This window comes from Panthera tigris, chromosome D1 (genome assembly GCF_018350195.1).
Source record: "Panthera tigris isolate Pti1 chromosome D1, P.tigris_Pti1_mat1.1, whole genome shotgun sequence".
Taxonomy (NCBI): Eukaryota; Metazoa; Chordata; class Mammalia; order Carnivora; family Felidae; genus Panthera; species Panthera tigris.
Window position 1 is genome coordinate 88,841,114 of NC_056669.1, and position 27,882 is coordinate 88,868,995.

The following is a 27,882-nucleotide window of genomic DNA, read 5'->3' on the forward strand; positions in this document are numbered from 1 at the left end:
TGCAGGGAAAAATGCGTTTTCCAACTCACAGTCTCTTAAGCTCTGGTAATTGGGTCTGAAGCACCCACTCCTCCTCTGCTTCTGAAAGGGAGCCAGAGAACAAAGAGAAGCAGGCTTCGGAAGCTCCAAGGGCCACTGGATGGGATCCCGACAAGGCTTGGCCTCACGGGCCTGTGACAACTGGGATCCCACGCTCCTGTCCCTGCCCACAGCGTAGTTGGGGGTGGGGGGCTGTGCATGCTGCAGAAAGGCGGTGCAGAAATAATTTCTGCAATGTAACCTTCTGGACTCTGACTCCTGGGGCATCTGTAGCCCCCAGTCTCAAAACTTGGAAGTGGGGCCTGGGGTGGCCCTTCACATCCTTGCTAGAACATCAAAGACTTTGGTACGCGCCCGTGTCCTTCCCCCACTCCACTACCTTCAATAGCTCCCTCATTGCTTTTAGGATACGGTCTGCACTCCTCAGATATTCTCATAAGTTCCCAATAACCTAGTTCTGCTGTTTCTTTATTCTCCCCTCTCATTACTCGCTCTGTAATTCTCTCTCCACGAGCCCTGCCTCTTTCTGGCCTCCAACATACAGAAGTGTTTGCAAGCCCCTTGAACGTACTGGGCTTTTTCTGCATCGGGTGTCGTTCCTGGGAACGGGAATGATACACACGTGTTTCCTGTTGACAATTCTTATTCCAACTTCAAATCTCAGCACAGGATTGCCTCCTCCAGGGAGCCTTCCTTCAAGGCCGGGCAGGTGTCCGCCCTACTTGCTGCTGTAGTTCGCTGCGCTTACCACATCACAGTGAGTCACTGCCAAGTATTTACTGAGCACCCTATATGGCAGCCGTGTGCTAGGCACTGAGGTACCCTAGAAAGACAACGGCAATCAGCAATGACAATAACCAAAGAGATGAGGAAGTACTATGTGCAATAGTACAGGGAAAGAAGAGAGTGTAGAAATGGAAAACAACGAGGGGGGTGAAGACAACCTTATCCTATTTTATTTATTCTTTTGTCTTCCAAGCTTTTATTTAAATTCCGGTTAGTTGGCATAGAGTGTCATAGTAGTTCCAGGTGTAGTATCTTGTTTTATTCTAACTTCCTCTCTACCTCTCTGTCTCTCCATTGGACAGTAGGTTTTTTGAGGACAGAGATTTGTATTAATCACTTCTTTATTTTTAACGCCCAGTACAGGACACAGCATAGAGAAGGCACTTGATAAGAATTTGTGGTATGAAATATAAGCATTTTCTGTTCCATGTCTGGACGTATTTTTAACTCTGTGGGAAATTAAACACGTCGAACATTATTCCAGGAAAGGTAAACTGGGCCATTAAAGGGACAAAGAACAAAGACACTGGCTCATTTGGGAATCAAGATCCCTTCCTACTCTGCCATGCACCTATCATTATTGGCATGATGGTAGAGTGGTTTCCATTATGTCTTTATTTAAAAAAATCTTTTTTTAAAAAAAAGGGCGCGTCTGGGTGGCTCAGTTGGTTGAGCATCTGACTCTTGGTTTGAGTTCAGGTTATGATCTCACAGTTTGTGAGTTCAAGCCCCATGCTCACAGTGTGGAGCCTGCTTGGGATTCTCATTCTCTTTCTCTCTCTCTCTCTCTCCCTCTCTCTCCACCCCTCTCCTGTTTGCTCTCCCTCTCCCTCTCTCTCCCAAAATAAATAAATAAACTTAAAAAATATCTTTAATTTTACATCCTTAAATTCTTTGACAACGTTCCCTCAAAAGAGAAAGCCTGATTCCCCTTACCCTGAGTGTAGGCTGGTCTTAGTGACTAGCTTCTAACAGATGGGATATTGCAGGAACGATGATGTGTTCATTCTGAGGCTAGGCCACGAGAGACAAAGAAACTGCTGCTTCCATTTCTCTCTCTCTTGCCCCCTGCTCTGTGGGAAGCTAGCCGCCATGTTTTAAGAACCCCACAGTGGCCAATATAGAGAGACCCACATGGTGAGAAACTAAGGCCCCCTGCCAACAGCCAAATGAGTGACTGTCTTGGGAATAGGTCCATCAGTCCCAGTCAGGCCTTCAGATTAATACAGCTCTGACCACAACCTTGGCTACAACCTTATGAGACACCCTCAGCCACAAGCACTTAACTGCGATGCTCCCAGATTCCTGACCCCCAGAAACCTCAATGTTTGCTTTTAACCACTAAGTTTTGGGATGATTTATTAGGCTGTAGAGGATAATTAATATAATTTGTCTGCACTCTTGAATTTACGTAGAAAGAAGAGGGAGTTGGCTGGGCCTCCTGTGCAGGGGAAGGCTCTTCAATTCCAGAGAGGAAAGGAAGATTTGTCTACAAAAGCAGAAGGGTAGTTACTTTCTTGTCCTGAGGGAGACTGGACCTACCTTGGGATTGTGGGTTTCCAGCCTTCTCCATCGCATTTCCTCATGCCCCTAATGAGATGGGGACACAATGTAGGCGTGTAATTTATCATGCTTGTCTCTTGAAAACGTTCTATGTGCTCAGCACTATTCTAATAAGTTTTGCATTTATTCATTCATTTAAGCCTCACAACAACCCTATGAAGTATTATTATTGTCCCTGCTTTACAAATGCGGAAACTGAGGCACTGAGCTGTGAACTAACTTGCCAAGCAGGTTTTTTTTTTTTTTAATGTTTATTTATTTTTGAGTGAGAGAGACACAGAGCACCAGCAGGGGAGGGGCAGAGAGAGAGAGGGAGACACAGAATGTGAAGTAGGCTCCAGGCTCCGAGCTGTCAGCACAGAGCCTGATGCGGGCCTCAAACCCATGAACTGTGAGATCATGAGCTGAGCTGAAGTCAGACGCCTAACCGACTGAGCCACCCAGGCGCCCTGCCAAGCAGGTTTGTAATGTTGGAGGAAAGGTCCTAATATAAATGAAGGCCTATCATGTGACCAGCATTTTGACAAACACTTTGATATTGTTTCATTTAATCCACAAAACAAAATCTATAAGGAATAGATCAAAGCCCTGTTTTTTAAAAATGTCTTTAATATTTATTTTATTTTTGAGAGAGAGAGAGAGCACAAGCAGGGGAGAGGCAGAGAGAGAGGGACACATAGAATCCAAAGCAGGTTCCAGGCTCTGAGCTGTCAGCACAGAGCCTGACGTGGGGCTTGAACCCATGAACCACGTGATCATGACCTGAGCTGAAGTCAGACGCTTAACCGACTGAGCCCCCCAGGCGTCCCCAAAGCCCTGTTTTTAAATGACAACAAAAGTGAGGCCCAGGGAGGTTGCATGACTTGCCACACAGGAAGTGGCAGGCATGGGTTCAAAGTCTGGGTCCTGCTGCCTCCAAAGCCCCCTTTTCCTCAGCACCCACCTGCCTCCCTGTTCCCATCACACTCCCTGTACTTTCATCTTCAGATGTGTGTTTGGCAAATCCAGAAAAATCATCCAGGTGCTGGCCAGCTGCCTAAATGGGGAATGAAGCGACAGCCCCGAATTCACACCTCCCCAGTCACCTCCAGGCAGCTGTTATCTGCACCCAAATCTGTGCCAGTACACTTTTCCACAAGCCTGGGGTAAGAGATGAGTGGACAAAGCAGGCAGGGAGGAAGCACGATAAATGGGATGCAATGAAACCCAGCATTTGTCTTTGAGGCGGGAGTGCAATAAATCCAGAGGCACCTGCACTGTGACATTCCTGAGGCTGAAGCCACCACGGGGCTTGGCTCTCCTTCTTGGGATGCAGCAGGAATTGAGAGGCAATGGAGGGAAAGCTCTCTCCTGACTGTCAGAGAGGCCAGCTTCAGGACAAATAGTGAAATGTGTACTGTGTGCCTACCTCCTGCCTGTCTCTGTAGAGTGGAAAACCTGCTTCTCTGTACCCAGCAAGCACTTAGCCATGTTGGCTTCCTCCCCCTCCCCTCTCTCTCCCCGACTCCAGGCTTCTTCCCCAGGGTTTGAGATATCCTTCTGACTTAACATAGAAGCCAAGATGGCTTCCTCATGAGCTAGAAACTATTAGCATTTCCTGGCATTTCTCTCGGGAAATGATTTGGGACTTTCTCTTGATACTTGGGATGATGGAGTTTTGCCATGATACGGGGGAAGAAGAGAGATGTGTGGTTCAACCATCAAGGGCTTAAGGATAACCTTGACGACAAGTTAGAAATACAGATCCCAGTTTCACACCAGCAATTCTGATTCACTGGGCGCTGCTGTGAATCTACATGTACGCCATCGGCTTGGCCGTGTTTAGAGAAGCTGAAAGAAAATCATCTAGAATGGACCCATCAGCCCTGGATGAACAAAAGATCCAGGTGTCAAGAACAGCTCGATTCATAATCATCACTCTTTGAAAAATTATTAAGACCCTGGTTACCTCTAACCAAGAGAACGTAAAATTTTGTATTCCATTGGGAAGGTGACTAAGTTCTAAAAAGAGAGGAAGATAGAGTTTCCGACAAAATCAGAAGGGCAATTGCCTTTTTATCCTTATGGAGACTGGGCCTTTCTTTGAGGTCCTTCAGTCGTTTCCAGGAGCTACTGTGGTCCATTTTTTGTTTGTGTCTGTGGTGGGCAGAATTTTGGTGCCCACGACCCTTGGTCCTAGCATTACACCCACGAATGTGTTAGGTTACATGGGCAAAGGGACATTGTAGTTGTACTGAAGTTGCTGATCTGTTGACTTTAACACAGGAAGATGATCCTGGATTAACTAGGTGGGCCCAATGTAATCACATGAGCCCTTCAAAGTGGAAAAGGATGGCAGAAGGTAAAGTCAGGGAGATTTGAAGAGCAAGAAGGATTTGGCATGCTGTTTCTCACTCGAAGATGGAGGGGCTATGTGAGAATGAATCCCAGTGGCCTTATGGAGCTGAGAGAGACATCTGCCTCTGACAGTCAGCCAAGAGGGATCTCAGTCCCACAACCTCAAGGATTGGATTCTCTCATCACCCTGAATGGGTTTGGAAGTAGAAGCTTCCCTAGAGACTTCAGATAAGAGCCCAGCTATCTGACACCTTGACTTCAACCTTGAGGTCCACGGCTCAGAGCCCAGAAGAGCCTGTGTGGACTCTTGACCTATAGAATCGGGAGACAGTAAGTAAGCACTGTTTTTCACATACAGCATTCAGGAAGTGCTGAGTGTTTGTCACACAGCACTAGGAAAATAATAGTGTCCAAGTGGTTTTATTTTGTGAATGTTTGGTCTGGAAGTTTTGGTTGGATTTGGTTTTTGGTGTTCTAGCTCCTGAGTTCACTGCCGAATGGCTGCTCACGTACAAGCCCCCCGCCTCACTTTGAAGACCACATCAGATTCCACTTCCCATAGGAATCTTTCCCCAACAGAGCCACCCTTTGGCATCAGCAGTGATGGTCTTTGCTGAAAAGGTCCTAATTTATTGCTGAGAGAAAGGCAGAAGTGGAGTGGGGGCGATAAAGGGTGGAATGTGTGTATGAGGGGGATGGATGTTTAGGAGCCCAATGGAAAGATAGGTTCATTCATTCATCCATTCATTCATTCCAGAAATAGTGGTTGAGCATCTATTCTGTGTCCGGTAGTCTTCCAGGAACTAGATGTACCAGTGATACACCAGGTCACTCTCTGAACACTCTATGTTCTAGAGGAGGGAGGCAGATAATACACAAGTCAACAACTAAGTAAAGAAAATACCCCAGACAGTAATAAGTCCTATGGATAGAAAACCTCCCATAACATGTGGCTTCCAGAGGAAGTCACTTTGGAGAGGGCACCCTGTTCAAATCCTCTTGGAGGATGTAATCATTGAACTGAGACCTGAATGATGAAAAGGGAATTGTGTCCTAGCACGAGGACACAACTGCAAAGCCCGGGGGCTGGAAGGAACTTGACAAGTTTATGGAGAAAAGATGTGGTGAACAAGTGGTAGGGGGTGGGAAGTGGGGAGCATAACTGAGGCCAGACTGGTAGGTAGAGGCCAAATCAAGTAGGGCTTTGTAGACCACAGCTAGGAGTTTGGGTTTGATTATCTGTACACTGGGCAGTCACTGAGTATGGAATATTAAAGCGACTGCTTCCAGCCTAGTTTTCCTGCATCTGGTCCCTCCTTCCTAATCTCTCCCCTGTTCTGCTGCACCAGAGGGACCCTTGCAGAGAGCAGGCCTGGCCATGTCACTCTAATTCTACCAACCGTCGCTGACTCCCGTAGCCCACAGGGTGAAGTCTGGACTGGATTGGGCAGACCCTCGTGGTAAGGCCCCTTCCTAATTCCCCGGGTCGTCTCCAGGCCTCCCTCATCTCAGCTCCCGGGTCAGACCACACGAAACTGTGCTCCTGTCCTTGAGAACACCCTACTTTTCTCTCCTTGATGTATCAACGTCAAGCAAGGGTCACAACAGGAAGAAGATGGCACCCTGCCAGGAAGTTCATCCTAGGGACCATGGGCAGAGGTGAGGGCTAAGTTAGGGGAACCCATCACCCGGTGACTAACAAGAACAGGGAGCTATCCTTAGTTACTGCAAATGTCCCGAGAGGCAGGAGGAAGGAGGGGTGTTAGCACATACGGGCAACAGTTGGAGCCTGCAAGCGGGAGCATCTGACAGGAGCTGTGGCCCAGGGAAGATGCAGCTGAAGTCAGAACATGTAGGCTTGGAGGGAGCCGGGGAGGGAGAGAAGACATAGTCCAATCGCTCTAATCTTACAGCCCCCTGCCGGGACCGCCCATTGGCTATAAAACAGAAAGCCGGAGGGCAAGTCTGCTTGGTGATGCGGTAATGGCAGCCAGCCTCACGGGCCACAGAGGAGAGAAAGCAGGGGTCAGATGGGGGAGCCCACAGGCTGACTCCTCTCACTACCTGGAATGTCTTCCCCTGCTTTTTTACCTGGTAAGGTGTATCTTCGTAAATACCTTCCCAAACCTACCTAGGCAGAAGGGAATAAATGAAGTATTCTACTAAAGTCCTTGCATTGTCCAGAAGGTAGCAAATAATAGAGCAAAAAAGAGAAATGTTTTCATGAAACTATTGAAAGGGTCCTTTGTTTTAAAGAAAACAATAGTTCTGTGCAAGACACTTCTCTGCATGGGTGAAGAAAGTCATGTGGGATAGCCCTTTTAAACATAGCTCTGATGTAAAACCCAAGACTCCTACGTGCTCAAACTGTATCAGTGGCCCAAACAAATACCAGCAGCAAGCAGACAGAAAATTAGAGAAGTCACTACCATACACATCTGGATAACCAAAAACAAACAACCAAAAAAAAGCTTCTAAGAAATCAAATTGGAGAAGTGAAAATACATGTTTTACACGATAATCAAATGGCCATGCCCGTGGTGATTTGGGGAATCTGCCTTCTCAGAGTGAAAGCCACGGGTTACTCTGGGAGGCAAGAAGAAAGAAGGAAAAAGATACACTGCATAATGAAAGGGCATCACACTGAATAGAAGATAATTCTCTTGGACATGAAATGCAATCAAGTCAAGACCCATATTTTATCTCTGCTGGAGGCAGTTTTATTTGTTAGTAAAGTACAGGGATAATCAACCATTGTTCTCCCTGCCAAGACTGTCAAAACAAATACAAGCTTCTTTGCTCAGTGCTAAAAATGTCTGAGCCTTTGGAGAACAGCTGGGCAGAAAGCAATCTTGCTCAATTTCAGCACATTTTTTCCCAAGTATTAGGCTGTCCGAACGCAACCCACATCAAAGCTTCGCAGACACCCACTGCAGGGACAGACCTGTCATGAGAACACGGCCTATCAAACTGGAGCAAGCAGAAAGCACAATGAAACCACTTTAAACTTCTCCAACACCCTGTCTGAAGGAGCAGACTCTGAAGCATAAAGAGCCTACTCTAAACAAATAATTCCTCTGAGTTCGTTTTTATAAATACACAAAAATAATGTTGGTCTGTTTGCAAAACGTTGTGTCTCGAGAAGGCTCTGGGAGCATTAGAAATGATTTATGATTTCTTGGCTATCGTATCGATGTTGCCTAAGGGACATCTTCTCCTAAGCATCTGCAGAATTATTCTCCAAGGTATGAAGTCAGCTTTTTATGAAAGTGTGTCTTTTTTGTAGCTCTGTGATTTGTATTAATGAGGAGGTGCATCAGGGTGTTTGGGGATGCAAGTAACAAAAACTCAACTGGCTTAAACAATAAGAATATTTCTTTCATCAAGTAACAAGAATCTAGGATGCAATGTATAACATGGTGATTACAGTTAAGAATACCATATTTCATATCTGAAAGTTGTTAAGAGAGCAGATCTTAAAAGTTCTCATTACAAGAAAAAAAAATTGGTAGCTATATATGGTGACATGTTAACTGGATGAATTGTGGTGGTCTTTTTGCAATGCGTACAGATATTGAATCATTATGTCTTATACTTTAAATATAACGTTTTATGCCAATTGTACTTCAAAATTTAAATACATACAGGTATGCATGCATAAATCTATACATAAAACAAGAATCCCAGAGGTAAAACAGTTTCAGGTGGATTAACCCAGTGGCTCAAATGGGTCATGAAAGACCCAAGTTCTTTCCATTTTGCTCCTCTTCCATCCCTGCTGGGTCCCCTCATAGTCATAAGATGGCTGCCATAGTTCCAGGCATCACACCTAGATACTAAAGTGTTAGAAGAATAGGGTGTGTTCCTGTAAGTTTCTTTTTATCAGCGAGAATAGGGTGTTTGCAGAAGGCCTCTCAGCAGATTCCCTATCATGTTTTATTGGTCACAATTGTGTCATAAGCCTATGTCTAACAATCACTAGAAAGATAAATGGGATCCCAATGCAACCATTAGACCAACTTACTTCTAAACACAGGGATAGGGTCACCTTTCCATGACATGACCATTCTGAGGGAAGAGTAGACACCCAAGTAATTGCAGGATCCTGCCAGCTAAGAACAAAGGGGAACAGCTTATTAGGTAGGCCACCATCTGTGTCCTCTACAATTGGGACACAGAGCAAAATAAGTTTGGCTTGACTGAATTTTTGGCTTAACCAAGGGATATGCAGAAAACTACTTAGATGGTGACCTCGGCTATTAAAAATTATTCTGGGGGCGCCTGAGTGGCTCGGTTGGTTGAGTGCTTGACTCTTGATTTCAGCTCAGGTCATGATCCCAGGGTTGTGGGATGGAGCCCCGTGTGCTGAGCTCCACACTGGACATGTCGATTCTCTCTCTCTCTCTCCCTCTGCCCCTCTGTCCCGCTCACACTCTCTCCCTCTCTCTCTCCAAAAAAAAGAAAAAAACTCTGAAATGTTTTATTCACTCTTTTCCCTACTGCATAAGGTGGAACACTGTGATGTGTCTATGCCTAATGGCATTCCTCTCCTCCCACTCTTGACAACTCCTCCTTTATCCCCATCCGGGATGGTGGGAATAAGCTTTGACATCATGTCTGTACAATGGGCTCCTGCCTCCCTGGTCACAGATGATTGGAACTGAGGCATGCGGTGGACCTTAGCTGGACCAGTCAGCTTCTCTCCCCTGGGAATTTCAAATGGGGACACTATCCTGTTGCATCGGTATCTTCATGTGATCGGGCCTGTAATACGAACCCCCCAGCACCGTCAGGCAGCTGTTTTATGCCATTTGAGATGTGAAGAAAAAGTTGAAGGTTGGGAAGGTAAAAATGAAATAGATACACGGAGAGAAGTGGACACAAGCTTTGGCTCCACGAGACACCTTAAAACCCTCCCCCCGACACCCACACATACACCCCCATCTAAATCCAGATCTCAGCTAGTTCCAAAGAAGAGTCCTAACCAGTACGTGAGAACACGGTGTCCCTTTGCAGGGATGACTAAGGGTTCCGCAGCATTTGGGGACCTTCGTTAAGAACTTCCTGTTCTCATTAGTCAGAAAGCCATGTGTAGAAAACAGAAGACAATGAGTTATACCTGTCATAAATCCGTCCCAGAACTTGCTACAAAAGTTGGCTTTGTTTCACTTAAGTCCTCCCTGTTGGTTCAGTTTCTAAAGCTTTAATTCTTTTCCCTAAAAAGTATTTAAACAAAACACTCAACAGTGAAAACAAGACATCCTCTTGAGGGCTGTGTGCTGTGTCGTGTGGTGAGAGGGGCTGGGAATGGGAGTGCTATGTACTGAATTCCAGCCATTTCCCTTTCATGTATTGTTTAATCCTCACCACATACTCTGCAGCGATCACGATCGAACCATTTCACCAGTGAGGAAGCTGAGTCTCAGAGAAGCACACTGATTTTGTTAGGGTTCACATGGCTAGAAAGCCATGGAGGAAGATTTGAAACCCAGGTCGAAGGAGAACCAAAGCTAATGATGTTTCCACTATTCCATGTTTTATATATTTAAAAAAAAATTGGGGGGTGCCTGGGTGGCTCAGTCAGTTGAGCGACTGACTTCGGCTCAGGTCATGATCTCATGGTTCATGAGTTCGAACCCCACGTCGGGCTCTGTGCTGACAGCTCAGGACCTGGAGCCTGCTTCAGATTCTGTGTCTCCCTCTCTCTCTCAAAAATAAACAAATATTAGAAATTTTTTTTAAAATTTTTGTAATGTTTATTTATTTTTGAGAGAGAGAGAGAGAGAGAGAACGCAATCGAGCAGGGGAAGGGCAGAAAGAGAGGGAGAGAGAAGATCCCAAGCAGGCTCCGAGCTGTCAGCACAGAGCTGGATGCAGGCTCATGAACTCATATGCTTAACCAACTGAGCCACCCAGGAGCCCCATGTTTTACACAATTTTAAAAAGTATCTTGATTGGAGGCCCTGTTGGGTAGATTCTAGCCAAGAGACTTTTGACTCTATCTGTTAGTATTTGCACAATATAGGATATTCTGTATATTCAGGGAAAGAGACGGGGATGTGGGAACAAACCTCCTAAGCACCAGATCGTTGAAGGATATTTTTGCATTTTCTTTTTTTTAATGTTTATTTAGTTTTGAAAGAGAGACCATGACTGGGGGAGATGCAGAGAGAGAGACTGGGGGACAGAGGATCCGAAGCAGGCTTTGTGCTGACAGCACAGAGCCCGGCATGGGGCTCAAACTCACAAAACCGTGAGATCAGAACCTGAGCCGAAGCCGGACACGCAACCGACTGAGCCACCCAGGTGCCCCTGCTTTTGCATTTTCTAAATTAAGCGTTGCTACGTCTGGCAGGAACAGAAAATAGCCATTTTTAACACCTTATGGATCAAGGTGGAAAACCCAAAAGCCAAAGGAGAGATGGGCAGTGGTACAAGATCCTTAGCTGGGCCTAGGAACACTTTGCAGGCCTCTGGTTCCTACTGTCTCAGTAGGTGTACATTCTCAAGCTGTTGATTTTTCTTGACTAATTAAAGCTGATTGGAGTTTCAGAGTTTTGGCTTTGTGTTAGTTTTCGCCCATCTTTCACATACTCAGACTCACGTACTGCCTGCTGCTGCCAGTTAGCAATAATGTTGGAGCCGAGTCAGTCCTGGCTGTTGCCAGCCTGTACCGGCACCTGTCAGAATGAGATTAGGTAGATTCAGGCAAAACCATTTACTTTTCCTCGCAAGACTATCGGCCAAATGTTTCAGTCCAACTTTCCCAACTCCCCCAAACTGACACAGACACATAAAGCTGCCCGTCTGGAATGTGTTGCAGATCGGAACCAAAATTTTACCTTCCCCTGCTGCTGTTCTGTAGGCTTGTTAACACTTTTCTACCTATTGAGTGTTTTGTTTTATCTAGATTTCAAAAGCAAAGCAGGGGACTTGTTTTTCTTAATTACACAGAAACGTCACATGCTTATTTTAACGCGTTCCAATGTTACAAACACAGAATGTAGAAGGGGGAAATTTGGATTGGAGCTTTTAACACCGTCGGTAGCCCTTCCTGTAAACCTTGCCAATGTCAAGAACATCTTAAGGAATGTCAACCACAGGAAAACGCCAATCTGTCAAAATGCCCAGGGAATGGAGATTCCAGGTCGTCTCAGAGTTAACCAGAAAATCCTTTTCACATCAACCCTTGAAAATCTTACTGAAAAGTATGAGTCGAGTTTCCTGCCTTAAGAAGCACAGTTTACTCCCAATGCAATTAAATTCTTCTGTGATAGTTGTGGGTCAGGCTGGACCTCGGGCTAAACATTTGGACCCCAACTCCCATTGTCTAGAAAACAAAACAGGAGATTGGGTAGAATTTGTACTTGACCCTAGGACATGTTTTTGAAGTTCCTTAAGTAAGCTTTTCTTCCATGTATTTTATTCCTTTTCCCTTGTGTAGAAAAAAAAAAAAAAAAAAAAAAACATTGGCCGCCCTGAGAGTTTTGCCTGTATAAATTCCAGTCAAATCAAGATTTTACTGTATTTAAATTTTCTCATCTAATGAAAGATGCAACTGGGGCCTCAGCCCTCAGGAGTGGGGGACATCCTTCTCTCCCTGGCCGCAGGCCAGCCGCAGGTGGACTTGGAGGAGAAGGGGGCTCCTCCCTAGCATACCACCTTCCTCCTGCCTCCTCCCCCAGGAAGAGGACAGAGGGCAGAGACCTTACATTTGGTCATTTCTTCCCAATCATTTGTCACTGTCCAGACCACGGTTCCTCAGCCTTGGTACGACTGACATTTTGGGGGCCAATACTTTGTTGGAGGGGCTGCCCTAAGCGCCGGAAGAGGGTCAGGAGCATTTCTGGCCTTTACTCACTGGATGCCAATGGCATTCTCCCAGCACCGCCCCCCTCCCCCCACCTCCAGCTGTGACAACCAAAACTGTCTCCAGTCATTGCCAGATATTCCCTAAGGGACCAAATTGCCCCCAGTTGAGAACTACTGGTCTAGACGAAGGCACGATTATTCTTTCTCCCCCCCTCCACCGCCTCTCGTCAAGATTATGAGATTTTTTTGACCTTGGCAAGCAATTTCATAACATATTTCCTGTGCTCTTTCATGGAAGAACAAAAATAATTCTCTGATGAAAGTAATATTTTGACTTGAATTGTGTGAGGCAGGCCTTGGTAAAATACAACTGCAGGTTCTGCATTGTTTTTGGAAGACGGTAGATTTGTTTTCTGCATCAAGCCTGATTTTGATTCTAAATACTGAATTTTCATACTTTCCTAAATTTCCCTTGTGGCTGTTGCCATTATGGACATCCAGTCACTGCCACAGTCACAGCCTCTTGTGTTGTGCCGTCACCCTCGATTTCGTGTGTGCATCTGTCTCACAAATAATTTTACCACTGTTACTGCTTCCTAACGCTTAATAGATTTTTCATCCATTGGTTTTTCAAATGCATTATTCTCTCTCTCCAGTGGATTGGATCATGTTTACATTTTATGTTCTTGAAGAGTTTTTAGTAGATTTCAAAAATCTGCTGAACTGGTGAAATTCAGGGGTTTAGTTTTATATTCCTGATTTTAAGCCTACAGAGAATTACTTTCACTGTAGAATGAGGTCGAAGTTAAATTTTTTTGAATAAGCAGATTTTCTGATTAAGAGAGTATCCCATGCATGTTGATTATCATTTTTCAAACAATATGTGTATGGGTTCTCTCTCTCTCTCTCTCTCTCTCTCTCTCTCTCACACACACACACACACACACACACAGAATTTTCCAGGTTCATCAGACTTAAGTGTTATTCTTACTTAGATTACAAAAAATAGAATACAAAGATATAGGTACTCTGACTATATAAAAAATTTGCATGTATAACAGGACAAAGCCTAGGATATAAAAATTTAAATAGTTGTATTGGTTACTGCTGACTTTTTTCTTATCCAAAATTTTTTATAAATTATTGTTTATATAAATTTAAAATAGCACATATTTTTCTGACCTTTTCAAGTGGCATATTCGCTAAAAATACAGAAAAAGTGAAATGATAAAAATTTACTCATTATATCACCACTGAGAGATCCTCACTATTAACATTTAGAAAATGTTTTTTCATTCCCAACAACAGTGCAAGAGGGTTCCCCTTTTTCCACATCCTTGCCAACACCTGTTGTTTCTTGTGTTGTTAATTTTAGCCACTCTGACAGACACCCCCACGTTTATAGCAGCATTACTAACAATAGCCAAACTATGGAGAGAGCCCAAATGTCCATTGACTATTGAAAGGATAAAGAAGATGTGGCATATATATATATATATATATATATATCCTTTACTCACTGGATGCCACACACACACACACACACACACACACACACACACACACAATGGAATATTACTCAGCCATCAAAAAGAACAAAATCTTGCCATTTGCAACAACATGGATGGAGTTAGTATGATGCCAAGCAAAACAAGTCAGTGAGAGAAAGACAAATATCCTATGATTTCACTCATAGGTGGAATTTAAGAAACAAAAACATACGACCATATGGGAGGGAGAAAAAGAGAGACAAACCGGGTAACAGACTCTTAAGTACAGAGAAGAAACTGAGGGTTGAAGGAGGGAGGTGGGTGGGGGGTGGGCAAGATGGGTGATGGGTATATAGGAGGGCACTTGTGATAAGCCCTGGGTGTTGTACGTAAGTGATGAATCACTGAATTCTACTCCTGAGACCAACATTTCACCTTATGTTACCTAACTAGAATATTAAATAAAAACTTCAAAAGAAAAAAGTGCCATATGCTTAAAAAATAATAAAGTGATTATTGATCAATAAAAAGAAAAAAAATTTTCCAGTCCTTTTTTTCCTTTTGCAAAATTTAGATCACCCTCCACAGACAGCTCTTTACCTGCCTTCTTTTTTATCACAGTAAGCGCAGATATAAATATAACTGGTGTGTTCAAACTGCCCCCCGTTGTGGGACTTCGGGTGATTTGCAGCTCTTCATTATTCTATGGTTAATGCCGCAGTGAAAATCTCTACACACAAATCTTTGCATGCATATCTGAGCTGCACTTTCAACTTGAAAAGACAAATACCGGGTCAAGGGGTATAAATGTTTTAAGATTCCATACATACTGCCAGATTACCTCCAGAAGGCTGTGCCCATTTTCAGTCTTTTTATTGGCAATTCTCTTGAAGGGCTGCCATCTTGTTCCGCCAGCCTCCAGGTCTGTGAAGGCATTTCCCATGGGGTATTCTTTAGATATGTCAGTGTAATAAGATCCATCTCAGGATATCTGTCAACAGCCTCCCTTGGCCCATCTCAAACCATCTGTCAATGGCAACTCTAATATATTTTGGGAAGATGCTATGCAGTTGCCAAAAACAAATTTGCAATTGAATCAGGTTTTCCAATCGGCTGAGTTGCAGCGTTGAACTGTGTTAATGACATGTGACAATCTTAGTATAATATCCAGAGACTCCATGTAGGGACATGTCCTTGTAAATTTAAGAGCAGCTGCACGAGGGAGAATGTGGATTACCTTTCACATGAATTCCGTAGAGCTCTCACCATCCCAACCATGTTGTAAACTTGGCAGCAAGAATCGACTGCCCAGCTTTAGCTCCGGGCGAGACTGGGGAGAAAAATGCCACTTTGACGCAGGGCTGCGTTACTGAGAGAGTGCTGCCGTCTGACTATCACACATGCAATTGGTAGCTTGGAGTGGGTAAATATTCCATGCCACCAAAGGATCTCTGACCAAGACAAATAAGTGTGATAACTTATGTGCTCCCAAGAAATGGTAAGGATCGACTTCCCGACGCTGTATAAAAATGTTCTGTAAATTGGAAGGCACTGTCCACATACGATTTTATTCCAGTTGTCATTGTATTGTTATGAGCTCTGAACTGACTCTGAGATCTGGATGTTAAAAACATCTAGGAACTATCTATTTTATTTTGGATGCACAACATTGTAAGTGCCAGTAGTTGCCTGGTGTCACCCCCCTCCAGCCCCTCCCTGGCTCCTCGACCTCTAGAATCATGGAGCCCAAATTAGACTTTAGCTTTCAAGGGGTTGGTGTATACGTTAAGCATTCAAATGGCTAGAGTTGTCTCTGTGCTCAAATGGATGAAATAGTCACGGGTTCTCTTTTTTCTGTTACCACTGGCTAACTGAGTCACTTTCTGAAGTGTCACAGACAGCACAAAGTCCCCGGATATCCAGGCTGTTCCTTAGCTCACTGGGCCATATGGTCCCCTTGGCATCTAGTGTGAATGAAACAAACCACCAAAGCCAGAACCAATAGAAACCACGAGCAACATATAACAAACAGAGCTCAGAGCCCATCACCTTGCCAATGAGGCAGACTGGAAAGGCAGGCCTGACCTGAAAGGCTTCTCACTATAAATAGCTTTAATAAGAATAGGTTGTATCTAGCCACCCTCAGACAATCTCAAAGCATCTTCAGTGCTTCTCCTGTATGTGTCCTGTTGGAGACAACAATGGCCTGAATTCTTTTTGTCATCATAAGGCAGCCGAAACTCAACCAGATGGCATTCTCCTGGAATGGAGACCACAATGTGGCCTATGTCATCTGCGTGTGTTCTATTGGCCTATTCCCATCCTGAATGTTTGGAGAGAATTTAGGGATTAGAAGACCTAAGATATATTAGGCCTCTTTACCTATGTTTTTTCCTGTAGTTGTCCCCAGAGTTCTACAAATGAGGACTTTTTATCTCTTTCATAGAAGAGGAACCTGAGGCTCAGAGAGGTTAAGCATCTCACCCAAGGTTACACAGGAAGGAAATGGCAAAGCCAGGATACCGAATCACCAACTGCCTGACTTCAATGTCTTTCTTCTCTCCATTGCAGCATACTGGAGTCTTGGGTGGGGAGATTCCTTCTGGATTGGCTTCTGAAAGGATCTTGTGCCTACAGATCCAGTCTTCTGTCTATCTCTGCCTCAGAGTTGCTGTTGAGCTGTTGGGGGAAGTGAATGGACACACGATGTATCACAGAGAGATCTAATTGGAATGAGAACTCAAGAGATTTTATCACTTTAATGAAGAATTGCTATTTTAAGATGGGATATATTGCTTATAAATTTGTGAAAGTTTTTTGTGTTAATTTTTCTGTCCAAATGAACCCATACTATCCTATATCAAAATAAATAATTTGCATATCATTTTCTGGGTTTTTGTTTAGTCTTAGGAGACTTGACCATTCATGTTACACGTAGAACTTGGAATTGCCTTTCATTTTTCTTCCATCCTGAATCAGTGTGGAATTCAGGGTCAGTATAGACAACTCAAGAATGTATGATTATGGCAGGAACAGACTGCCTAGCCCGGATCCCATTTCCCTGTCCTCTCTACCTCTAGCTGGACCCATGGGACTAGATATCGCCAAGAGACTGTGAGGTCACAGCCAGTCCAAGGTAGTTAAGCAGCATGCGTGCTCCTTCAAACTCCCTCTCTCCTCTTCCACCTGGATGCAGAGAACTTTGAGGCTCTTTGATGAGACAACTAGGGCACTGATTCTCAAACTTGAATATGCATCAGAATCAATTGGAAGGCTATTAAAGCACAGATTGCTGGGTCTCACCCTGGAGTTCTTATTCCACAACTCTGGTTGAGATCTGAGAATTTGCAAGTTGTATAAGTTCCCAAATGCTGTTGCTGCTGGTCTGAGGACCACACATTGAAACAATGGCCCTCTGGCAACGCCCTAGAGAAATACCGATTGCACTTTGTACTCCTCTGGGGGAATCTTAAACTTACTGGTGCCCAAGCTGCTGCTCAAAGCAGTGAAATAGGAATCTCCGGGAGTGGGGCCCACCTATTAGCATTGTCAAAGCTCTTCGGGTAACGACAAAGCGCACTTAAAGTTGAAAACCATAACCTTGAAGTGGTTAGCCTTCAAGGAAAGCCTTAAGACTGAAGGAACTTGGGGCGACTGGATGGCTCAGTCAAGCGTCTGACTCTTGATTTCGGCTCAGGTCATGATCTTACAGTTTGTAGGATGGAGCCCCTGTGCTGGGCTCTGCACTGACGGCTCCGAGCCTGCTTGGGATTCTCTCTCTCTGTCTCTCTCTGCCCTTCCCCCCCCCCCACTCTCTCTCTCTCTCTCTCTAAAAACCACAAATGTTAAAAAATAAAAAATTTTTTAAAAGTACACTTGTGTTAGGCTGTTGGAATTCTAGAGATGATTTGTTATCATAGCCAGCATTATCCTAATATGATAACGGTAACTATTAAGAACAAGCTTTCAGAAATTCTCTTTTTACCTCCTGCTTTGTTCTGCTCTGAGGGAGTATGGGTCAGATTAGTTCCAAGACATGTATTGGCTCACATTCTCCAAAGGTGGACATTTCAACAGAAATAAGGTTATAGCACATGTAATAGAGGAATAGTTTTTTTTCTTTGCCTTCCTTGCGGCCAGAATGGCAGGGCAACCCTAGATGCCCCTCTCCCCACCCCTTCGCTTCCTCTTTCCTTGGACACATTCATCTTCTCATCAGAAGCATGTTCAGAGCTCTTGGCTTGGCCAAGGTTGGACCCAAGATGGAGTGTCTTACGCTGATTGCATGTCTGCAAACCTAAACATAACTAGGTTTTCAGGCTTAGCTCTCCCAGAAAAGGAAAGGTCTAGGTCAATGGACTGGTTATATCTGAGAATCGGAACTGAACAATAAAGAGAAAGAACATGAGGTCCAACCTTACTTACTTGAATTTCCATTAAGGTTTTGGATCAAAGCGCTCTCTAAAAATAATTTACTTACTGCTCCCCTGGGGCACTGTGGAGAGCCGGGGTCGGAAGGCCAAGGTGGGATTCAGGTGATTCTGGGTCCCCTGCCAAATGTCTTCATACGCCATCTCTTAGCTAAAAAGATGGTGTAATTGAGATAACATAAGCATTTAAAAGGCATGGTGACCAAAAAAAGACATGCTAGAGTTTTATTGAGGATTTCAACCCATGTCTGTTCACTTTAAGGGAAGCCCACCAATAACCTGATGAATAAACTGGACAGATTTCCGCCCCCTCCCCCCAAAATAACAGTTTTAGATGGAAGGAAACAGGAAGGCTAATGGCTCTAAAAGCATATTTTGCAGATTTTGCTTTCTCATGATAAATGTAAAGGGACAAATACCCTCAGGCGAGGACTGCTTTCCTGGCTGAAGCAGCTCTTATTCTCGGAGCTTCCTTCAACTATCCCTACAGGGAAACAGGCAACTCTTTCAGTTGCAAGACACAAAATGCAACCTGAGACAGTGCAAGCCCGAAGGAAATGGTATTGAATCACGTAGCCAAGTGTCCGGAAACAGGACTTGCTCAGACATAGGCTGATTCAGGGGCTCAGGTACTGTTCTCAAGAGTCAGCGTCTCTCTCTCTTCCTGACTTGATCATATTCAAAGACCACAGCTCCCCGATTATCTATAATGGTTACCAGGTCTCCAACTTCCAACCTCATTCAAGTTCAGCAAGAATTGAGCAAGAATCTCCTTCCTAGAATTCCCACCGAAAGTCTTACTGCCTCTTTAAATGGCTCTAATTAAGTCACATGGTTATCAGTGAACCAATCATTGGCGGCCAAGAAAATGCAATGCAGTGATTGGCTGATCCTAAATCACATGCTCTGCTCCTGAGCCAATGGTCTAAGCCTTCTAAAATCACATGACTGAGAAGGGGCGTGGAGCTGTGAAAAGAAGCGGGAAGGCGTTCTGGGCAGCCAAAGCGTGGTAGTACCCGTACGTTCCAGAGTCAGCCTCTGAAAATTCTTCAACTGGCTTCCCCCGCCAGAGGCGGTTCAGCAGGCACCTCTGATTTCCCACATAGATTTTCCAGCAAGTGGCTATAAAGGGGAAAGACGGCAGCAAGCATAAACCTGTAAAGGGACCGCAGCTCAGGGGCAAAGGTCTTCTGAGAAGGGAAGAAAGCAACCACGGGAATGGGGGCTGTGTTACCCCGCCCGGTCATTGTCATTTCCCCAGGCAGAGCAGCCCGCCAATTCCGGAACTCAGGAACTGAATACCCAGTGCTGGGGAAAACTCACTTTCGGATGGAGACGCAGGAGGCAGAAGCTTCCTCTCCTGTTTGCCCCGGGCCGCTTCCGTCCGTCCGCTGTCCTGACGCACACATAGATCCTTTTATGATGCTCCATGGAAACCAGAGATGGAATGAATCAAAAGTGGTCAGAGGAACCATTGTTCTCCCCTGTAAAATAACCGAACCCTTGTTAATTTGTTGCCAGTCTCAGTTTCTCCCAGAAATATCCCCATTGGATGGTGGCTGTAAACAGGAAACTTGAAACCCTCAGCCATCCTTTGTATTAGTTAGTGTTCGTGGACAGCTGCAGGGGATCACCGTCCCAGAGCTCGGGCCGGGGTTGAATCCTCGTCGGGAGAAGAGCAGTATGTATTTTAGACGGGACACCCAGAGGAGAAACTGCATCTCCAGCAGGAAAGCCGAGGCGCAGAGATGAGGAAAAAAAAGCATTTTTTAAGTAGATGACAGATTTGAGAGGATGGTAAAATAACTCTTGGTTTTACCTGATGTACAATCAGCACGCCCCCACACTGTGGCCGGAGGAGAAGATAAAAATCCCTTAATTTCCTGTCGTCCAGCTGAAGACAGACTCCTGCTCCTGAGGAAATGGAGCTTTGGGGCGATGGAGGTAAATTGCAAGGCAGAGTATGCTTCAGAACTACTCCCGGCGGTGGTTCCTGCCCGTGCCCAAGGGAACCCTTATTACAAAGACGCTCCCTGTGAAGGTGAAGAGCTGGGACTCTGGTGCCAGACTGTCTGGGCTGGAGTCCCGGCTCTGGCACTCACCAGCTGTGCGACTGCGCAGAAGTCACTGAACCTTTCTCTGCGTCAGGTTCCTCATCTATAGCACCGGAGTAATAATAACACCCACCTCGATGGGTTGTTAGGAACATCAAGTAAGTTACTATATGCAAAGCGCTTCCACGTGTAAGCTGTAATTATCATTACTAACTACAGAGTTAAACAGAGCAACACAATAGAACGTATTGCATTACCTTATATTTTCTGTGTTTATTTGTCCAGGGGTGCAGGGTAGCCTCCATGTGGCCACTGAGGCTGAACCCAACACCAGGGGTCAAATCTGTATTTCCTTAGGGGTCTGGCACCTGCGCACCAGGTGAGGTGCCTGGAGACGTCGCCCTCCTTCTCTATGCCTGGATCTCTATGCCTCTTCCTAGGATGATTAGCAACTGAATTGTCTCTGAAACTCTACCCACAGGGATATGGTCTCAACCTTTACCCTCCAGAAAGTCTTCACGGCTAAACGCTGTGGTCAAATATCACTATAGTTCTCCAGATCTGGTACTTTTCCGTGTCGATCTCCAAATCTGGGTTATTTGGGGTCCTTTAGAATGTAAACTCTGTGAGGTTGTGGAGCGTGTGGTGTCCGTGGGTCACTGTCTCCCTGTCTAGAACCAGGTGGGGCGCTGGATTTGTTTGGTTATTTATTTATTTGTTTGTTTATTTATTTGAATAATGGATCAGTGGATGAAGTCAGCCTTAGCTTTCACTGCACGTGGAACATCAGCCTCACGGTCCAGGCTGGATTTTGCCCAGTTCCGTTTTCTCAACAGTGACTGGTGCGTGGTACTCAGACCTGCTGGTGCTTTCTGAAGGCTTTTTTGGTTTGCACTCTGTTGCTCCTGGTGGCTAGCTACCCCAAACCCCCTCACATGCTCAGAAAAACAAATTAAAGTGGAGTCTAAATCCATTCCAGAGAAAAACAAAAATAGTTTTCTTCAAATTAAAAAAAAAAAAAAATCAAGCAGTCTTGTCTATGAAACAGGCGCTTTACCAAATGAGATATTTCTCATCGGAAGAACCGCATGGATTACTGAACTCATCCAATGAAAACCTAGGTGTTGTCTTCCAGATTGATTCTGGGGCCTCTGCACCTTTGATTGCCTTGAGCCGTTTACAGCTTTGTAAGCTGTAGCTTACCCATAGCAATACGAAGACTTCTTTTTTGTTGACATGTATGAGTTTACTTTTGCTGTTTAACAAACTACCACAAGTTGAACAGCTTCCTGTAAGATTCATGTATCATCTTGGGTTTTCTGTGGGTCAGGAGTCCAGGCACAGTTTAGCTGGGGCTTCTGCCCAGGGTTTCTGCAGACTGACATCAAGGTGTTGGCCTGGTCTTATCTGTGGTTCAGGTTTCTTGTCCAAGATCACTGGTGGTTGGCAGAATTCATCGTGCAGTTATGGAAGCCTGCTTTCTTGCTGGCTGTCACTTCCCAGGTTCTAGAGGCCCCTTGCCATTCCCTACCATGTGGCTTTCTCCCCAACTCGAGGTTTGCTTCTCAAAGGCCAGCAGAATCTCTCATACTTCAACTCTCCTCCTTCAAGAAGGGTCCAGTAGTCTCTAAGAGTTTGATTAATTAGGTCAGCCTCACTCAGGGATAATCTGTTTTTTTGATTAATTCAAAGTCTCAAAGATCTAATTACATCTGCAAAATTCTTTCACCCTTGTTACCTGCTGTAACCTAATCAGGAGGAGAAATCCATCAAAGCCACAGTCCCGCCCATCCTCACGGGGAGGGGATTGTACAGAATATGTGCACCAGGGAGCAGGCATCTCAGGATTCTGCCTACCACAACATGCAATTGAATTTTGAAAACTGTCCCTACCACCCTCCCTCCAGCCAGTTTTGCATCTACTAAGCACATTTGTATCAGCCCATGTAAGTACCTGCTTTTTGAAACCTCCTTTCAACCTGTTTTATCATCTTACTGGTACCTGAATGAATGAATGAATGAATGAAGTGAAATCTTTGACATGTTCATTTTATATCGCTATGAATTATGATTTTGCCTTTAAAATTATTACTCTTTAACATCACTTTAATATCGATGGTTATTTCTAATTTCCCTTAAAAGCAATGGATGCATTGCTTACTTTTACATGCATAATTAACGGGGCTCTTTCCCTTTTCCAGAAATTACCCCAAAGAAGTATTCAAATTGTGCCTCTTGAGACCTAATACTATTTGCTGCTTTGAAAGGATAATGTTTCTAGCTTTTCCTGATCTCATTTTAAGTGGCTTAAATTTTAAGTGGCCAGGGCCCCCAGTAACACCAATACCATTGCCTTGGCATTAAAGAGGGACAGGTAACAGCCCTACTTCACAACAGCTAGATTAACTTCCTTATTACAAACAAAAAATATCAAAGGACCCTGCTGATATTGTCTCCTGGAATCTTGGGATTTTGCTACTGGGATGGGCAGAGGGTTTCTCCGTTCGATGTTCAAAATAATGTATTTTTCCCATTACTAGCAATACTTTTGTGGGGGGAAGAGCCAGTGAAATTAGATATCACCTACATGTGCTTAGCATTGTGACTGATGCATAGCAGGTGTTCAGTAAATGGTAGCCTTCTGCTTCCTTTTTTAAAAAAAATTTTTAAATGTTTTTATTTATTTTTGAAGGTGAGAGAGAGAGAGAGAACATGAGTGGGGGAGGAGCAGAGAGAGGGAGACACAGAATTCGAAGCAGGCTCCAGGCTCTAAGCTGTCAGCACAGAGCCTGATGTGGGGCTTGAACCCACAAACTGTGAGATCATGACCTGAACCAAAGTCGGTGGCTCAACTGACTGAGCCACCCAGGCGCCCCTGCTTCCTTCTAACATACCGTGAAAGTTAAAGAGAGGAAAGACAGGAGTGGCTCCCGGGTTCCCCGCCTATACCCTGGCATCAAACCCCTTGAAGGCAGGGCAAGCCTTTCACAAGTATGACTTGTAGCCTGGTCGTGCTTGTTTTCCTAAGCAAAGCAAAATCTTGCTTCTGCCAGAGAAGCAAATGAAAGCTTAATACCAGCTAAATAATACATAATAGTGGTATCATCATCCTGTCTTCTCCCAGTCTGCTAAGTTTGTAGCAGTAAACACTTATTGGATGAACAAAATCAAACTCCGTGAACTGTTGTAAAGTGGAAGGAATGATTCTGATTAGTCTGGCAGAGTTCAAGGCCACAGGAATTGTATTCTGCTTCCCCTTCTCCAGTCCAGAGCCAGGCTGACCCTGTGGACAATCATTACAAAACATTTTCCTGTCTAAGTTTGAAAGGCAGCCATCCAGCCTTTACGACTATTCCCCTCCCCTCCCCCCGCCCCGCCCACCCCCATGCTACCTCCCTCTGTCTTCCAAAGCAAAGCAAAGGCTCTACTGTCATAGCTCTTGCCTCCAAAGCCATTAACAAATATTCAGCGTGTTCCAGCAAGGTGTGTCCCGAAGAGACAGAAAACCCACATGATCGCCTCTATCCATTTTTCATGAGTGCGTGGTAAGGTTGAAACAACAAGCTAGTTCAGAAAAAGCATTAAAGATGGGGCTTTAAGATGGGGGAGGAGGTGTAGTTTGCAATGCTAAACTTGAAAAGGCATTTAAGTGTGAGCAATGCAGATCTTTGAAATTGCTTCTGAATCTACTGTTACAGGTTACATTGTCCGCTAGCTGTATTGATTATTTTTATGTAATTTATTTGTTAAAATTTCTGCTAATGGACACTTCTGAATCATTTTCTGCATTTAATGTACCTAGTACCCATTGATCAGGCCACTGGCTTATTGGTTATCTACTTGGCTGCCAAGCGATTCTCTCTGATTGCTTTTCTCATTACACATTTTCATTCCAGGAGCAGACTTCTATTGTGTCCCATTACGCTAATGGAAATTATTGATATGGAAATTACCAGGCACTGAGCTTAAAAGTTTTGATACACAACCACATTGCATTTCTTTAAGTTGTAGAACTGTTCTTGTATAATTAGCGGTAAATATTGACGTGTTAGTGAAATTAGTTAATTAATTTCATTCAAAGCAAAAGAATAAGAAATATGGCTAGAAAGGAAACACCCAGTATTTTGCGTAGCTGTGTATACTTTGGTAAAAATAAATGTAGTGAGTTTGGCTTTGTGTTTGACACCCTGTGTTAAAAATTCTTTAGCATCCCTAGTTAAATACCAGAGTGTTTTAGATGACAGTTGCTGTAACCATACCCATGTTACAGATGGAAAAGTAAGCCCGGGGTAGCTAATATCTGCCTTACGTTCCCCAGTATGGTAGCCACTAGCCACATGTAGCTGTTGAACACTTGAAATGTAGCTAGTCTGAACTGAGATATACTGTAATTATAAAATGTACACCAAACTTTGGAGACTTAGTATGAAAAAAAGTAAAATATGTCATTAATATTTTGTTGATTACATATTGAAATAGTGTTTTGTAGTTGGCAATTATAAAGTATATCATTTAAATTAATTTTATTTCTTAACTTTTTTTTTTTAAGTGTGGCTACTAGAAAAATTTTAATTACATCTGTGGTTCACATTATATTTCCATTGGACAGCATTGGTCTCGCCCAGGTCCTAAGTGGGTAGCATCTAGCAGGGTGCAGTCTAGTATGTTGGCAAATAGCCACGCGAGACAATGACATCCAAATGTAAATTACTTGAAATTAAGTATAATTTAAAATTCAGTTTCTCGGTTGTACCAGTCCCATGTCAAATGCTATTGCCAACTGTGGCTAGTGGGACAACACAGGTAGAAACGACTTAAATCACCCCAGAAAGTTCTATTAGAAATGCTGGTGTAGCACATCCCTAAGCAAGCACTGCCTCTTTGCTAAGCCATTGTCCATTGAGACCGTCATGATGTGCAGTGAGAATAAATGTGTCATATGAAAGATAAAACTGTGCAAATAGTGATAGCATGTGGTTGGCGGTAAGGATTAGTAAATAAGGTATTCATCCTTGGAAATGGTAACCTTTAAGTGCTGCTCAGGATGTAGCTTCAGACATGATTTTTACCCATTGGGGTGATCACCTACTTTTGATGGACAGAAAAGAGGTAAATCAGGTGGAAAACACTGGAAACACTCAGGATGCTTTGATAAGTTTTAGCGCCCAAGAACCTCCATGGCAGCTCTAAGCCTGTCTTTGTTAGGGGTCTGGTATCTGATGTCCAAAGAAGTTAGACCGCTAGCGTCTGTGGCCTAGCAACCAGACAGCACCAGTGTTCGCTCCCCTGGGCCTGCTGCCCCGAGGTGAAGAGGGTAATGAGAACTGTGTGTTTCAGGGTTCATGGGCTGCAGAATGGGGAAGTCACAGACTTCCCTTAAGGGGAAATGTCTATGAAGTAAAGAGTTAAAATTATTGTTCTTTTTAAAAATTTTTTTCTTAATGTTTATTTATTTTTGAGACACACAGAGAGAGAGAGAGAGAGAGAGAGAGAGAGAGAGAGAGAGAGAGAGCATGAGCAGGGGAAGGGCAGAGAGAGATGGAGACACAGAATCTGAAGCAGGATCCAGGCTCCGAGCTGTCAGCACAGAGCCCGACACAGGGCTTGAACTGACAAACCACGAGATCATGACATGAGCCGAAGTCAGACCGACTGAGCCACCCAGGCGCCCAAAGAATTAAAATTATTCCTAAACCAACACCCTTGGAATCACAAGCCAAATTTAATTTCTTCAGTCTCTCTTTGCTTTTGGCCATGACCTCTTTTGTCTAGAGCCATAGAAGGCCCAGGTGTAGCCAGAAAAATATGGAGGAGGGAGTATAGAAGTAATAGAATGAGAGATTTTCTTTGGCACATACTCTTTTCCACGATGGTGGGGAATATACATCTAGACACGTTTATTTCATTGTATATAGGATGAAACTCGTCTGTAGTTTTGTCGCCTTTCTTCCGTTTGTCCAGAAGTGAAGATAATCAGGTGAACTAGCCCTTATGAGTACTTGTGTGTCATTATTGTCCCCGGTTTTCAGAGGAGGAAACTGAGTCTCTGAGTGGTTAGTTCCAAGGTCACTACCTGGTCAGTAGCTAAACCGGGATTTAAGTCCAGCTCTCCCCTGAAGCCAGACTCTTTGCTTTACATGCAAATGCCTGTCTGGGCACCTGAGGCAGAGCACAGTGGCATTCCCTGCCACCAGCATTAGTGTGGGTATAAATGAGTTAATACTGTATATTGCTTCTGAGGTGTAGGATTTAGCCTGTGAGAGTCTCCATGGCCTGGAGTACAGAGGCTAAGAATCTTTGTCACTGATAAATGATCTGCAGGCTCTTAATCCTGATTCCACATTACTCATTTGTAAAGCTGCTGGCATATTTGCACTGAGCAGATTGCTCTCTCTGCCAGGCTTAGCTTCACATGGCAGTTTGGGATTTTTTTTTTCTTAAAGATTTTATAAAGCTGAGTATAAAATGGGAATGTTTTCATAAACGCTTAAGCATCTTTAGTGAAGCTAATTTATAGAATGTAAATGTTCCTCTCCGGCAATTTAAACCCAAATTCCTCAGCAGTGGGAGGTTGGGGCCGAGAAACAGGAAACTGCTCTGTTTCATTGTTCATGCTCAACAATAAAAAATTAAATGGCCTAAAAAGTGCAAGCCAGAGAGATTTTTTTTTTAGACATTCCTCTGAATCTGAGCACTGGCGATGAACACAAAAATTGGATGCGTCTCTTTCTTCCCCGTGGGGCCTGGAAGCCGCGCCTTGTACCTCTGGGTGACTCAGCCACATGTCACCGTGCTAGGCACATACCCAGCGCCATCTTGAATGAAGTCACCTTTGCCAGCAGCTTACCTCACAGCCCTTCCCTTGGGAGCACACCTTGGGAATGGTGTGACCGGGTGGCCGAGAGCCTGGATCGTACAATGGCAAGAGGCCTTTCTGTGCAATCTGCTCGAGAGCTTAGCACTCAGCCAAAGTCTGCAGCGAGGCTTCCCTGGTAAGATTTTTTGGAGATACTTTCTGCTTCTGTTTTATATCCCCATTTTTGTTTTAATGTCTGTTTTTGTTTCCAAATTATGAGATGGCATGAAGTCTGCCTTCTCTCTTCTTATATGGAACCAGGCGTTATATAAATAAGTAGATATTTAATACATCCAAAGGGGAAGTGTTTTTTGTTTTGTTTTGTTTTGTTTTGTTTTGTTTTGTTTTGTTTTGTTTTTACTTCTTATCTGTGGCTTTAGGGCTTCAGTCTCCTCTTTTGTCTTTTACCCCCCAACCCAAACCACATGAAACATGCTAAATTCTCCCTGAGTGTGATGACTTTTTTTTGTTTAATTGTGCACAGCTGGCACCACCCTAGCCATCAGATAAAGACA

General features: G+C 44.2%; 1 protein-coding gene and 1 long non-coding RNA gene across 3 annotated transcripts in view; one reads left to right on the top strand and one right to left on the bottom strand.

Annotated features, from left to right (window-relative positions):
* Window positions 1-7,418: 7,418 nt before the first annotated feature.
* LOC102959207 lies at window positions 7,419-19,884 on the bottom strand. 2 transcript variants are annotated; one of them, XR_006208066.1, is made up of 4 exons: window positions 19,781-19,884; window positions 18,508-18,608; window positions 16,512-16,706; window positions 7,419-7,669 (listed from the first exon to the last, which is right to left on the bottom strand). It is a non-coding gene; the product is annotated as an uncharacterized LOC102959207 (long non-coding RNA). The 2 variants fall into 2 exon arrangements; XR_445013.3 differs by lacking the exon at window positions 7,419-7,669 and adding an exon at window positions 14,674-15,357.
* A 38-nt stretch (window positions 19,885-19,922) lies between these two features.
* LDLRAD3 (low density lipoprotein receptor class A domain containing 3) overlaps window positions 19,923-27,882 on the top strand; it is a 262,622-nt gene continuing 254,662 nt past the window's right edge. The window contains exon 1 of the mRNA XM_042957650.1: window positions 19,923-20,669. The gene's annotated coding sequence lies outside the window, so the exon portion shown is untranslated. The remainder of the gene's footprint in view (window positions 20,670-27,882) is intronic.